The sequence below is a fragment of the Tachyglossus aculeatus genome, chromosome 5 (assembly GCF_015852505.1).
Source record: "Tachyglossus aculeatus isolate mTacAcu1 chromosome 5, mTacAcu1.pri, whole genome shotgun sequence".
In the NCBI taxonomy this organism is placed as follows: domain Eukaryota; kingdom Metazoa; phylum Chordata; class Mammalia; order Monotremata; family Tachyglossidae; genus Tachyglossus; species Tachyglossus aculeatus.
In genome coordinates, this window is record NC_052070.1 from 50,181,925 (window position 1) to 50,196,596 (window position 14,672).

The 14,672-nt window shown below is 46.5% G+C and overlaps 1 non-coding gene across 1 annotated transcript; it reads right to left on the reverse strand.

The window, feature by feature from the left end:
- Positions 1-10,866: 10,866 nt before the first annotated feature.
- On the reverse strand, positions 10,867-11,004 carry LOC119929022. Its single transcript, XR_005451166.1, has one exon. It is a non-coding gene; the product is annotated as a small nucleolar RNA SNORA7 (small nucleolar RNA).
- Between the last annotated feature and the right edge of the window lie 3,668 nt (positions 11,005-14,672).

The following is a 14,672-nucleotide window of genomic DNA, read 5'->3' on the forward strand; positions in this document are numbered from 1 at the left end:
TCACTGCTCTTCTCATTGTTAAAAAGAGTAATTAGCTGCATTGAGCGATTTAGGATTTTTTAGGGGAGGGGGCAGGAGCATATTCTTGAGAATGCAGCTGTTTGGGCAAAATAGGAAGGTGCCGTTTTTGGAAGCTCACCCAATTCTGGTGTGTTTTTGTGGGTTCTGCAGTTGACGAGGGGGTTCCACTCCCCATGCCAAGGCTGACCCAGCCCTCTTGTGTTCAGGTCAACGATAGCTTGGTCCAAAGCTCCTGGGGGTGGGAGGGGTTTGGAATGAAGAGGAGAAGAAGAGGGGCACATTCTTGTTGGTTAGCCCAGTACTCCCCTGTGCCACTCCAGCCTTGTAGTGCACCCTGGGGTCCTCAAGACCAGTCCATACGCCCACATGTCCATCACATGTGGGCCCCAGAAATGCCCTGCGTGATCTATCTTTCCTCCAACCTCTCATGCACATCCTGCCTCTATCTTGCAAGCCCTCCCGCTTCATATCTGACAGATGATCACTCTCCCCACCTTCAAAGCCTTATTGAAGGCACATCTCCTTCCAGAAGCCTTCCCTGGCTAGGCCCGCACTTCCTCTTCTGCCACTCTCTTCTGAGTTGGCCTTTCACTAGGATTTGTACCCTTTATCCACCCCTCCCTCAGTCCCGCAGCACTTATCCATATTTCATTTATTTGTAATAAACATCTGTCAGTGTGAAGCAGTGTGGCTCAGTGGAAAGAGCACGGGCTTTGGAGTCAGAGGTCATGAGTTTGAATCTCAGATCTGCCACATGTCTGCTGTGTGAACTTGGGCAAATCACTTAACTTCTCTGAGCCTCAGTTCCCTCATCTGTACAATGGGGGTGAAGACTATGAGCCCCACATGGGACAACCTGATGACCTTGTATTCCCCCCCAGTGCTTAGAACAGTGCTTTGCACATAGTAAGTGCTTAACAAATGCCATTATTATTATTATCTGTCTCTCTCTCTAGACTGTAAGCTCGCTATGGGCAGGGAACGTGTCTACCACCTCTGTTATATTGTACACTCCCAAGTGCTTAGTACCATGCTCTGCACAAAATAAGCACTCAATAAATACAACTGATTGAGTAGTGAAAACAGCACAGGTTTGGGACTCAAAGGACCTGGGTCCTAATCCTGGCTCTAACATTTGTCTGCTCCGTAACTTGGGCAAGTTGCTTAACTTCTTGGAGCCTCAGTTTCTTCAACTGTGAAATAAGGATGCAGTACCTATTCTCCCTCTCCCTTAGACTGTGAGCCCCATGGGGAACAGTGATTGGGTTCAACCTGATTATCGCTTATCTATTCCAGATCTTAGCCCAGTGCTTAGCTCAAAGTATGCACTTAACAAATACTGCAGTGTTATTGTTACTATTATCATTATTGTTATTATTAATAAGAGATTTGGGCAGAATTAGGCCTTTCATAGTCTTGCAGCAGAGATCCAATCGGCCCTTGAAGTCCTGGCTTGGATTAAAGAATAGAGCTTGTCCTCAGACTTCCCTGGTGGACCCAGTAATAATAACGATGGTATTTATTAAGCGCTTACTATGTGTCAAGCACTGTTGTAAGTGCTGGGGTAGATACAAGCTAGTAAGGTTGGACGTAGTCCCTATCCCATACTGGGCTCAGAGTCTTAATTCTCATTTTCCAGATGAGGTAACTGAGGAACAGAGAAGTGAAGTGATTTGCCCAAGGACACAAACCAGACAAATGATGGAACTGGGATTAGAACCAGTCCCAGGCCTGTGCCCTATCCATTAGGCTACGCTGTTCAGCTGCGGGATCTCCACCACCCGCCCATCTTCCACCACTCCCTGGCCCAGCCAGAGCCAATTCCTGAGGTGACCCATGGAAAGTCGGGCTGCTCTGTCCACCCCCTGAGATGGTGAGAAGATTTGCCACAAGTCCAAGGCCAGTGGTCACCAAGAGGGACAAGTCGGGGGTGAGGCTGAGTCCAGGTGCTTGCAACCACAAAGCACCCAATGCTTTTAGCTTTCTGGAAGCCAGTGACCCCGCTGTTGGGTAGGGACCGTCTCTATATGTTGCCAACTTGTACTTCCCAAGCGCTTAGTACAGTGTTCTGCACACAGTAAGCGCTCAATAAATACGACTGAATGAATGAATGAACGAATCCAGGCCGCTCCCTCACCAGAGAGATGCTTTCCGCCTGGAGGATGGGGGTAGTCTGACCCAGATAAACATCCTCAGAAAGCATTGATTCTTTTTTTCATCTCATCTCCGTTCTTTTTTCTCTCTCACCTTGCTCAGAGCTGCCTCTGCATCCTCATTTCCCCATCTCTGTTTCTTAATCAGTTCCTGATAGCCTTGGGAAGCAAGGCTTTTGAAATTCAGTTTTCAGAACCGGAGGTTAAGTACAGTAGGTTGAACGATGGGGCAATTTCTTGGCTAGCTTTTGGAGTGCTTCTCTCATTCATTCTCACTAGCTCTCTTTCAGTCTCTCATTCTTTCTGTGTGCCTCTGTTTCTCCCTCTTCTCCAGGAAACCCAGGCAGGACTCATTTAAAAAGCAAATCCAGAGCCTTCACAGAAGGGATTAGAAAATGCAGGCTCTTTTGGCATCAGCTGGGGATGTGCACATTTCAAATCTGCATAGGAAGACCTAATTCCAACTTCTACCAATCACTCTTTAGAGTCCCAGTTTTTAAGATCTAATTAACTTGGATTAGTTTAGGCTAATGAATTGTCATTGTAAGAGGCACCTATGTACCCAAACAGGTCAAATGGGGGTATTAATGTCTGTATCCCCCTGTAGACTATAAGATCATTGTGAGCAGTAGATGTGTCTACCATTCATTCATTCAATTGTATTTATTGAGCACTTACTGTGTGCAGAGCGCTGTACTAAGCGCTTGGGAAGTAGAGGTCGGCAACATATAGAGACGGTTGGATTGTACTCTCCCAGGTGCTTAGTACATTGCTGGGCCTCCAGTAAGCACTCAAGAAGTACTGATGATGATGAGGATGAATCCTCTCTCCTCTCAGAGGTAATTTCCAACCACCATCTATATAGGATTCATCCACCTAGAAACAGGGTGAAGGATCAAATGACCTCTTGAGGGTTCTTCCACCTCTTGGGTTGTGTGATTCTGTATCTAGAGAAGCAGCGTGGCTCAGTGGAAAGAGCATGGGCTTCGGAGTCAGAGGTCATGGGTACAAATCCTGGCTCCGCCATTTGTCAGCTGTGTGACTTTGGGCAAGTCACTTCACTTCTCAGTGCCTCAGTTATCTCATCTGTAAAATAGGGATCAAGGCTGTGAGCCCCCCTGGGACAATGTGATCATCTTGTAACCTCCCCGGCACTTAGAACAGTGCTTTGCACATAGTAAGCGCTTAATAAATGCCATCATTATTATTATCTAGGCCTCACTCTTTAGAGTTTAGGCTTTCTTTTCAAACAGACTCTTCCCTTTATAAAACTGTCTGTTTTCTTTCTGCCTCTCAGTTCAATCAATCAATCGAGAGCATTGAGCACCTGCTGTGTGAAGGGCACTATACAAGATTTGGGAGATTGTAAGCTCCTTGGGGGCAGGGATCATATCTACTAATTCTAATTCTCCTTAATAGATATGATCCCTGCCCTAAAGGAGCTTACAACCTAGAAGGCCCTTTACTTCCCCCTTCTCACTCCCTAACTGCCCCCACTAACCTCCACAAGTCATTCATTCATTCAATCAATCGTATTTATTGAGCACTTACTGTGTGCAGAGCACTGAATTAAGTGTTTGGAAAGTACAGCTCAGCAACAAATAGGGACAATACCTACCCACAGTGGGCTCACAGTCTAGAAGTCGCCTTCTCCCCCTGCCATCCCCAGCTGCCCCGACCAACTCAGACGTGAGCGAACTTTTGGGGGATTGAGATGTCTAACCAGCCACTGAAGGAGACTTGGGCCAGGGCTCTCGGGGTGGAATAAAATGGAAGAGGCAAGACTGGAGATGCTGGCGATTCATTAGGTGGTAGACAGCAGGGGCTGGGGGTGGAGCCCAATGGCGCAGCCCCTCTCCTTCCAGGCTCCATCTGGGTTGGGGGAAAGCCACCAGTCACCTCAACACCAACTCTTCGCCCCATAGTCCCTGCCAAACCCCCGCATTCCAGGACTTTCTCTGAACCAGAAGCAAAGAGTTCTGGCTTTCTTCCAACACTGCAAGACAGACAGCTAAATGCACACAGGTAGGGAGAAGGAGGGGGAAGGAGTGCAGTATGAAAGACAGAGCCCTCAGTGCTGCTAGTAACAATAATAACTGTGGTATTTGTAATTGTGGCACATGATAGTCACTGTGTATCAGGCACTATATTTAGCACCGGGGTGGATACAAGCAAATCAGGTTGGACACAGTCCTTGTTCCTCATGGGGCTCACAGCCTCAAACCCCATTTTACAGGTGAGGTAACTGAGGCACAGAGAAGTGAAGCAACCTGCTCAAGGTCACACAGCAAAGCAAGTGATTAGAACCCATGACTTCCTGACTCCCAGCCTGGGGCTCTATCCACTTACACCATGGGCAGGTGTCAGAGCCTGGCCTGACTCAGTTTCCACTGCAGACTAATGGCTGGGCTGGATGAGCCGGAAGGCCCCATCTCTTTGGTGCATCAAAGTCCAAAACTGGCATTTTCACACCTTGGCTGCTGCGTCACAACAGGGAAGAGGGGGATTATGGAAAGAAGTAACAGCAATGTGTGAACAAGAGCTGTTATTAGAGGGTGTAAAGAGAACAGGGTAAAAAGCAAAGGTGCAGAAATGACTGAGAGGAACGGTTTTGCATTTGATAAAGAGTTTTATGTAGATTCTTCTTTTCTGCCCCACCCCACCCCCTTTCTTTTTTTCTCTCCTTCTGACATTGTACAGTACCGCATCTCCTGTTCGAATCTGGGATCCAGTACAGAGGTCTCTGCTCACTGTGAAAGCTTGTCATGCTTGCATTTAATGAAGTTTAATTATCTTCCAAGATTCAATGAATAATTATAAATCTTTTCAAGATGCAATCACACGGGTTCATGCTTCATTACCAGTAGAAAATCAATTGTAATTCGTGTAATTCCTCTCTTCTGGCGAGCAGGCTGTTTGTGTGCTTGCTTTCCGCCTGCTCGGCTCGCTTTGTCTCCACACAGAAGGGCGTTTGATGCTGTTCTTTCTTTCTGCTTGGGATGTGGATGCGAGTTGGATCCGCAATAAGAACTGGGGGTATGGGAGAGGGGTGTGTGGCCGGGGGGCCAAGACAGGGATCGAGGACCCGATGTTTATAAAAATGGGAAAGAAAGAGGAGAAGCAGGTTGAAATCTAATAATCATAATTGTGGTATTTGTTAAGCGCTTACTACATGCCATCCACCGTGCTAAGCACTGGGGTTGATACAAGAAAATCAGGTCAAATACCTTCCCCGTCTCCCACAGGAAAAACAGCTGAAGAAGGAGGCAATTCAGGAATTTCATATCCACTTTACAGTAGAGGAAATTAAGGCACAGATAATTTAAGTAGCTTAGCCAAGGTCACCCAGCAGGCAAGTGACAGAGTTAGTATTAGAGAAGCAGTGTGGCTCAGTGGAAAATGCATGGGCTTGGGAGGCAAAGGTCATGGGTTCTAATCCTGACTCCACCACTTATCTGCTGTGTGACCTTGGGTAAGTCACTTCACTTCAAGAGAAGCAGTGTGGCTCAGAGGACAGAGCCCGGGCTTGGGAGTCAGAGGTCATGGGTTCTAATCCCGGCTCTGCCAACTGTCAGCTGTGTGACTTTGGGCAAGTCACTTCACTTCTCTGTGCCTCAGTTCCCTCATCTGGAAAATGGGGATTAAGACTGTGAGCCCCATGTGGGACAACCTGATTACCTTGTAATCCTCCAGCACTTAGAACAGTTCTTGGCATATAGTAAGCACTTAACAAATGCCATTATTATTATTATTATGATTTTTATTACTATTCTCGGTGCTTCAGTTCCCTCATCTGTAAAATGGGGATTGAGACTGTGAGCCCCATGTGGGACAACTTGATTACCTTGTATCTACCCCAGCACTTAGAACAGTGCTTGGCACATAGTAAGCACTTAACAAATACTATTATTATTATTATTATTATTATTAGACTCCCTGGACCGTGCTCTTCCTTCAAGGCCATCTGGCCCCACCTTATCTCTCTTAGCTCCTCACCCAATTTGTTTCTTTACCCACTATTCCCCAACTTTCTCCCTTCTTCCTCCCCAGATAACCTTTTAGCTGTACCTCACTCTCTACTCCCCAACTCTTCTGCCTCAGTCCCCTCCTCATTTATGCTGTACCTGGGCTTGAAACTCTTTCCCTCCCCTGTCAGACAGACCACAGCTCCTCTCACATTCAAATCCCTCCTAAAACAATCATATTTATTAACTGCTTACCGTGTGCAGGGCACTGTACTAAGTGCTTGTACTAAGTACCCCACAATGGTATAACAGACACATTCCCTGCCCACAACAAGCTCATAGTCTCCTAAAATCCCATCTCCTCCGACAAACTTTCCTGGATTAATTTCCCTGCACCCATCAATCAATCAATCAATGGTAATTATCAAGTACATACTGTGGGCAGAACACTGTACTAAGCACTTGGGAGAGTTCAGTAGAATAAAGAGATACAATCCCTGCCCTCAAGGAGTGAACTCTGAGCTGTTCATCCTTTCACTCAACTCTAGAATAAGTGAATTTATTTTCACCTTCCTTATATATATATATGTGAGGTATATATACATCCATTCCATTTATTTATCATCATTGTCATCAGTGGTATTTACTGAGTGCAGAGCACTGTACTAAGCACTTGGGAGAGTATTTATTTTGATGACTCTAGTTGTAAATATTTTTATAATAATAATAATAATGGTGGTATTTGTTAAGCACTTACTATGTGCCAAGCACTGTTCTAAGCGCTGGGGTAGATACAAGGTAATCAGGGCCCTGTTAGAGCATAAGCTTCTTGTGGAGGGGGAACATGCCAGTTAGTTATTCTGTATTTCTCCGGTCTCAAGTACAGTGCATTGCACCGTGTGAGCACTCCATAAATGCAGCTGCTACTACTAATAATAATTGTGGTGTTTCTTAAGCACTTACTATGTGCAGGCCCTCTACTAAGTGCTGGGGTGAATACAAGCAAATAGAGTTCTCTATCTACACTCACTCCCTTGGTGAACTCATTCGCTCCCACGGCTTCAACTATCATCTCTATACTGATGACACCCAAATCTACATCTCTGCCCCTGCTCTCTCTCCCTCCCTCCAGGCTCGTATCTCCTCCTGCCTTCAGGACATCTCATCTAGATGTCTGCCCGCCATCTAAAACTCAACATGTCCAAGACTGAACTCCTTATCTTCCCTCCCAAACCCTGCCCTCTCTCTGACTTTCCCATCACTGTTGATGGCACTACCATCCTTCCCGTCTCACAAGCCCGCAACTTTGGTGTCATCCTTGACTCCGCTCTCTCGTTCACCCCTCACATCCAATCCATCACCAAAACCTGCCGGTCTCACTTCCGCAACATCGCCAAGATCTGCCCTTTCCTCTCCATCCAAACCACTACACTGCTCGTTCAATCTCTCATCCTATCCTGACTGGATTACTGCATCAGCCTCCTCTCCAATCTCCCATCCTCCTGTCTCTCCCCACTTCCATCTGTACTTCACACTGCTGCCCGGATCGTTTTTGTGCAGAAACGGTCTGGGCATGTTACTCCCCTCCTCAAAAATCTCCAGTGGCTACCAATCAACCTACACATCAGCCAAAAACTCCTCACTCTCAGCTTCAAGTCTCTCCATCACCTCGCCCCCTCCTACCTCACCTCCCTTCTCTCCTCCTACAGCCCAGCCCGCACCCTCCGCCACTAACCTTCTCACTGGGCCTCGTTCTTGCCTGTCCCACCATCGACCCCCGGCCCACGTCCTCCCCCTGGCCTGGAATGCCCTCCCTTCACACATCCGCCAAGCTAGCTCTCTTCTTCCCTTCAAAGCCCTACTGAGAGCTCACCTCCTCCAGGAGGCCTTCCCAGACAGAGCCCCCTCCTTCCTCTCCCCCTCCTCCCCCTCCCGATCCCCCCACCTTACCTCCTTCCCCTCCTCACAGCACCTGTATATATGTATATATTTATTTATTTTACTTATACATATTTATTGTATTTATTTTATTTTGTTAATATGTTTTGTTTTGTTGTCTGTCTCCCCCTTCTAGACTGTGAGCCCACTGTTGGGTAGGGACCGTCTCTATATGTTGCCAACTTGTACTTCCCAAGTGCTTAGTACAGTGCTCTGCACACAGTAAGCGCTCAATAAATATGATTGAATGAATGAATGAGTTGGACACAGTTCCTGTCCTCTGTGGGGCTTACAGTCTCAGTCCCCATTTTACAGATGAGGTAACAGAGGCATAGAGAAGTGATGTGACTTGCCCAAGGTCACACAGCAGACAAGTGGCAGAGCCAGAATTAGAATCCATGATCTTCTGATTCCCGGGCCGGTGTTCTATCTGCCACATGTCTGCTGTGTGACCTCGGGCAAGTCGAATCACTTCTCTGGGCCTCAGTTACCTCATCTGTAAAATGGGGAATAAGAGTGTGAGCCCTATGTGGGGCAGGTACTGTGTCCAACCTGACTGACTAACTTGCATCCCCTACAGCACTTAGAACAGTACTTGACACATAGTAAGCACTTAACGAGTACCATTATTATTATTATCCACTACACACTTCTGCTACTATTACTACTACTACTACTACTACTACTACTACTATTACTACTACTACTACTACTACAATCTCTATTAGGGATCTGGATCCGGTGGCATCCTGAAGTCTCCTGAAGCTCTAGGATTCCATGGTTCCAGAACTCCACTGGCAGAAAAAAACATTGCTCACAAGGGCCCAAAAATCACCATCTGACCTTCACTAGGGGAAGGTTCAGCTCAGATCTAGTTCTTATTTGCCATTCAAGTGTGAAGGAGGCCCAGCCTTATGGATTGGCTACCAGAGAGGAGCCAGCTCCCTAGAGTTTTGCCAGGGGCTACACTCAGGTGTGTGAAATAATGAGAAGGTCTTTGCCTAAAGCTACCTAAATTACACTGCCTAATCTTGTGCATCTTAGAATGAAATTGTTATTATTGCTACATTTAGAGAGGCGTACACGTTCCCAGCTCCTGGGGCTGCTTACCCCCTTGACTCCTGAAAGGGTCACTCACACACTCAGGAAAGGAAAGAAAATCACACAATGCACCGGCGCCTATGCGGAACAGAAGCCCTGGCTCCTCTCTTCACACAGATGGCTCCCAACCATGAGGATAATTAGCATTAGTACACATGCTACTTATCCATGGACTCCAGATTGGAATTCATTACTCGGGGCCATGGTCATATGGAAAGTTGTGGCAAGCTCCAGCCTTGCCCACCTGGGGCCCCAGACAGGACTGGCTTCAGGCATCTCACAGACCTGAGGGGTTGCACAAAGCCCCTTCAAGCCCCACCCCTGTCTGTGTTCTGGCTGATGCCACCCCTATTCCAAACTCCTATTCCCTCTCACTTTTGTGTGGCCTTGGCATTCAGATGTCTACCCTTAAAGCACTTAAAAGTCACCCCACCCTCAGTCCCACAGCCCTTATGTACATATCCGTAGTTTATTTTTATGTCTGTCTCCCCTTCTAGACTGTAAAGCTCCTGTGGGCTGGGAACATGTCTCCCAAGTAATAATAATAATAATAGTGGTATTTCTTAAGAGCTTGCTCTGTTCCAGGCACTGGACTGAATACAAGCAAATCAGGTTGGACACAGTCCGTTTCCCACCTGTGGCTACCAGTCTCAAACCCCATTTTCCAGATGAGGTAACTGAGGCCCAGAGTAGTGAAGTGACCTGTCCAAGGTCACACAGCAGACGAGTGGCAGAGCTGGGATTAGAATACAAGTTCTAGGCCCAGGCTCTTTCCACTAGGCCAGCAGCTTCCTATAATACCGCAGGGCTTTGTAGGGACCCGGGAAGCTGCCTGCTAATAATAATAATAATTATGATATTAAGCGCTTACTATGTGCCAGGCACTGTATTAAGCACTGGGGTAGATAGAATCAAATTGGATTAGACACTGTACCTGACCCCCATGGGGCTCACAATCTCAATCCCCATTTTACAGATGAGGTAACTGAGGCACAGAGAAGTAGAGTGACTTGCCCAAAGTCACACAACAAACAAGTAGAGGAGCCGGGATTGGAAAACCCGCAGCTCCGTGAGGTAACGGCTCACCTGTCTTACTCTCTGAAGCCAGCCCTGGCTCCGGAGTGTGCGGGAGGGAGCGGAGGGCTCAGGGCAATGTGGCGACATCTCCAGACTAACACCAAGCCTAAATTCTAAGGTCTTCTAATGTTCAACCCCAGTCCTGGTAGTGCAATGCCATGCACTTTGAGTTTTTAGAATGAAATTTGCTGTAACTTCCTGCTGAGAAGCAGTGTTGCCTAATGAAAAGGACTTGGGTTCTAATCCCAGCTCTGCCACTTGTCTGCTGCGTGACCTTGGGCAAGTCATTTCATTCATCTGGGCCTCAGTTACCTCATCTGCAAAATGGGGATGAAATCTGACTTCCTCCTAGTTTGACTGCAAGCCTCACGTGAGACAGGGACCGTGACTTGTCTTGTCTTACGCCGTCGAATCGTTTCCGACCCATAGCGACACCACAGACGCATCTCTCCCAGAACGCCCCGCTCTCCATCTGCAATCGTTCTGGTAGTGTATCCATAGAGTTTTCTCTGTAAAAAATGGTTTACCATTGCCTCCTTCCGCGCAGTAAATTTCAGTCTCCGCCCTCGACTCTCTCCCGTGCCCCTGCTGCCCAGCACAGGTGAGTTTTGACTTGTAGCAGATTGTCTTCCACTTGCTAGCCACTGCCCAAGCTAAGAATGGAATGGGTAGGCCTCTGCTTGACTCTCCCTCCTGTAGCCGAGAATGGTAGAGTATTGGAAACTCTCCAGGTGCGACCCTGAGAGGGGAGGGACTGTGTACCATCTGATTATCTTGTATCTACCCTGGCGCTTAGTACCGTGCTTGGCACATGGTGAGTTTTTAACAGGCACCATCATTTTTATTATATATATGGCAGAGTTAGACGACTTCAGTGGACATTCCGGTCACTCTTTTGCAAAGGGGAGTGTGAAGCATCATCCTGGCACCTATGGATAGCACCCCAATATCAGCTTCTGGAAGCTCCCCTCATCATCCTGGTACCGAAGGCCTGCTGAGGGGAGGTAGTCCCAGCCTGAATTTGAGCTATGGGTTACCCCAAAAAGTTGGCAAGCTGAATGAATCGTGATCAAGACCAGTTCAGATCATCAGAAGTTCGGGTAACTGAGCACAATGGGATCTGTCTCTTCTGGATTTGGTTCCATTCCCCAGGCTGTTTTATTGTGGAATTACCCGACCTAACGGGTCGTTCACAGTGGCAGGGGCTTGGAGTAGTTAAGGTGTAGTGTAGATGAGGCGGGCTTCCATCTCAAGAGGTGCCCTGGGTCATCCAGGATTTTAGGGAAGATTTTTAAACCAGGGACCAGTTTTGACTGGCAGGAAGAGGGAGAGAGAACTAGCTGAGCTCCTCTCCGTGTTTCTGGAGGACTGTCCCTCTCTTTTTAAATCTCCCACAAAGTGCTCCGCTCTCTGCGGAGCAATTTGCAATATGACCTTTGTAATTGTAACTCTTTGACCTTTTCCCATAATCACTGCTACCAGGCTTTTACCTCCCCTCTCCTCCCCCCCACAGGAAAAGATGGTGTGTTTCTTTTAACAAGGTTAAAAGATTATAAAAAGGAGGGGGTGCAGGTGTCGGAAATTAATTCAGCCATGTTTGCCTCTATAGGCCCCAGGAGAGCTTTGTCGTGGATGTGACATTTCCATACAATTGACATTTCCTTGGTTAAAGCCAACCTTCTGATTGGCCGAGGCTCCTGCATGGGAGACCATCGCGAAGAGGATCATTTAGTTTCTCATTTCCATTTAATGGAATTTAATTTTTTTCTTTTGAAATCCGACACACCAGCTTCAAGCCTCACTTCTCTGCATCTGCTCCACCCTTCAGGCAGAGGTCACCTTGAGTGGGGGTCCCGCAACTCCGCGTGGAGGATCTGAACAAAGGGCCAGAACCCTGCAACTTGAAGGGACTGGGAGAGGTCATGTGATGCAGCCCTCTTTCTACAGGCTGTCCGATACCTAAATGATGGTATTTGTTAAGCGCTAACTATGTGCCAGGCACTGTACTAAGCGCTGGGTATTAAACGCTGATTGCCCTAAACCAGTTGGGGCGATCAATCCTCGAGGTTTGTGCCAGTGGAGGGGAGGAGTGTGGGTAAGTTGGTGACCATCCAAGGAGGTCATATGGAGGCTAGCTGAGAAGCGGGAAGAAATGGCCCCTGCCCTCATCGTCGTCTTCATCATCATCATCATCATCATCATCATCATCATAATAATAGCATTTATTAAGCACTTACTATGTGCCAAGCACTGTTCTAAGCGCTGGGGAGGTTACAAGGTGATCCCCTTCTTACCTCCTTCCCTTCCCCATAGCACCTGTATATATGTATATATGTTTGTACAGATTTATTACTCTATTCATTTTACTTGTACATAGCTATTCTATTTATTTTATTTTGTTAGTACGTTTGGTTTTGTTCTCTGTCTCCCCCTTTTAGACTGTGAGCCTACTGTTGGGTAGGGACTGTCTCTACATGTTGCCAATTTGTACTTCCCAAGCACTTAGTACAGTGCTCTGCACATAGTAAACGCTCAATAAATACGATTGATGATGATGATGATGATGACCCTAGCATGGAGTTGGGTGGCAGAGGAACCAGGGCCTGGGTTCTAATCCTGCCTCCTCCCCTTGTCTTCTGGGTGACCTTGGGCAAGTCACTTAACTTCTCTGTGCCTCAGTTACCTCATCTGTAAAATGGGAATTACGAATGTGAGCCCTTTCTGGGAAAGGGACTGTGTCCAACCTGATTATATTTCATTTATCCCGGGCTTAGTATAGTGCCTGGCACCTACACGCTAAGCATTTAACAAATGTTGTAAAAAAAAAGCAGACCAAAGTGTGTGGGGCTAGTTGACAGGCATTCTACAAGCAGGGGAGCTTTAGAACCAATGCTCCCCACCTTCAAAGCCTTATTATTATTTCATCATTATTATTAATAATACTAATAATAACAATTAAAATGGTATTTGTTTAGCTCTATGTGTCAAGCACTGTTCTAAGTGCTGGAGTAGATATAAGTTAATTAGGTCGGACAGGGTCCTTGTCCCAGATGGGGCTCACGGTCTAAGTATAAGGAAGACCAGGCATTGAATCCCCATTTTACAGTTGAGGAAACTGAGGCCCTGAGAAGTTAAGTAACTTGCCCAGAGTCACACAGCAGTCAAGTGGCATAGCAGGGATTAGAATCTATAGAACAGATTATAGAATGCTACAAGAACTCTTTTGGAAATTACAAATACTCAGTTCCATGTACAACATTAATATAAGCATATATCTACAGTGATCTTTGTCCAGCCCTGTTTACACAAAAGAAGTATAGTCCTCTGCATGAGTCATTTTTCTGATTCCCAAGCCCAGGCTTTTTCCACTAGGCTATGCTCTTTAAAATCACATTTTCTCCCCAAGGTCTTCTCCAAGGCTTCATTTCCCCTACTCCCTCGGCCTCCTGAGTTGCCCTTGTAATAATAGTAATAATAATAATTATGATATTTGTTAAGCACTTACTATGTGCCAAGCATTGGATCTCTACCCTTTAAGCATTTGATATGGAGTGGATATCACAAGCACAAAGCACAAGACTCAAATGCTCAGCCCCATAGCACAAGACACAAATAACCCCGTAGCACTTACGTACATATCAGTAATTTATTTTACTGTCTGTACCTCTCTTTAGACTGTGGGGTCCTGGTGGGCAGGAAACATCTATTAACACTGTTGTACTGCCAAGTACTTAGTACAGTGCTCTGCACACCGTAAGCACTCAATAAATACCATTGATTGAAATATTGCTTCAAGCATAGGGGAAGCACAGAGGGAAGCAAGCAGCAGTTGGTGACTTCTTTAAAAGAAATCTTTTGGGGATAATCTACCTAATGAAAAATCCTCTTGCACAGAAGTGAGAGCTGCCTATTCTATTTTTGGAAGTTGGTGGAAGCTTTTTCTCTTGATGCACATGGGGACAAGATGGGTTGCAAGTGGGTAACTAGGTCTCTGGTCACCCAGAGGATCAGCCTGTGATGGCAGTGAAGCCCCTGCCTCACACCCGGTTTATCAGTGAGTCAATAGTATTTATTGAGCACTTACTGTGTGCAGAGCACTGTACTGGGCCCTTGGGAGTGTACAATACAACAATAGAACAGACACAAATTCTTCCTGCAACAAGCTTACAGTCTAGAAACTGTAAGTTTCCTCAAAGGACAGTTAGTTTCCTTCACTGTAAAATGGGGATTCAAGGCCTTTTCTTCCTTATATTTAGACTGTGAGCCCCATTTCCTACCTAATTAACTTTTACCTACCCCAGTGCTTTATTCATTCATTCATTCATTCATATTTATTGAGCACTTACTGTGTGCAGAGCACTGTACTGGGCCCTTGAGAGTGTACAATACAACAGCACAACAGACACAATTCTTTTCT